This window comes from Scomber japonicus, chromosome 11, assembly GCF_027409825.1.
Source record: "Scomber japonicus isolate fScoJap1 chromosome 11, fScoJap1.pri, whole genome shotgun sequence".
In the NCBI taxonomy this organism is placed as follows: Eukaryota; Metazoa; Chordata; class Actinopteri; order Scombriformes; family Scombridae; genus Scomber; species Scomber japonicus.
This window is the reverse complement of record NC_070588.1, coordinates 30,813,066-30,814,322: the sequence shown is the minus strand read 5'-3', so window position 1 is coordinate 30,814,322 and position 1,257 is coordinate 30,813,066.

The window sequence follows — 1,257 nt, the reverse complement described above, 5'->3', positions numbered from 1 at the left end:
TTGTGTCTTTCAAACTATCTATCTATCTATCATATATGTATATGTGTATCTGTGTATCTATCTAGCTATCTGTCTATGTATCTATATATCTATCTATCTATCTATCTATCTATCTATCTATCTATCTATCTATCTATCTATCTATCTATCTATCTATCTATCTATCATCTAAGTATCTGTGTATCTATCTATCTATCTATCTATCTATCTATCTATCTATCTATCTATCTATCTATCTATCTATCTATCTATCTATCTACCTCATCGATATATCTATATTAATTTCATTAGACTAAATTAATATTTAATTTTCAAATCTTTACTTTGAAAGGCACCTGGCAGACCTTCACATACACACAGACACACACTTACAAAAATATGTGTCTATCTATGTATCTATCTATCTATCTATCTATCTATCTATCTATCTATCTGTCTATCTATCCATCTATCTATCTATCTATCTATCTATCTATCTATCTATCTATCTATCTATCTATCTATCTATCTATCTATCTATCTGTCTATCTATCTATCTATCTATCTATCTATCTATCTATCTATCTATCTATCTATCTATCTATCTATCTATGTATCTAGTATCAATCTATCTATCTATCTATCTGTCTATCATTTATGTATATGTGTATCTATCTATCTATCTATCTATCTTAATTTTATAAGACTAAATTATAATTAATTCTCAAATCATTACTTTGAATGGCACCTGGCAGACCTTCGCACACACACACACAGACACACACAAAAAATGTGTGTCTTTCAAACTATCTAACTATCTATCTATCTATCTATCTATCTATATATCTATCTATCTATCTATCTATCTATCTATCTATCTATCTATCTATCTATCTATCTATCTATCATCTATGTATCTATGTAACTATCTATTTATCTATCTATCTATCTATCATCTAAGTATCTGTGTATCTATCTATCTATCTATCTATCTATCTATCTATCTATCTATCTATCTATCTATCTATCTGTCTATCTGTCTATCTATCTATCTTAATTTAATGAGACTAAATGATTATTAATTCTCAAATATTTACTTTGAATGGCACCTGGCAGACTTTCACACACACACACACAGACACACACATACAAAAATGTGTGTCTATCAAACTATCTATCTATCTATCTATCTATCTATCATATATGTATATGTGTATCTATCTAGCTATCTGTCTATGTATCTATGTATCTATCTATCTATCTATCTATCTATCTATC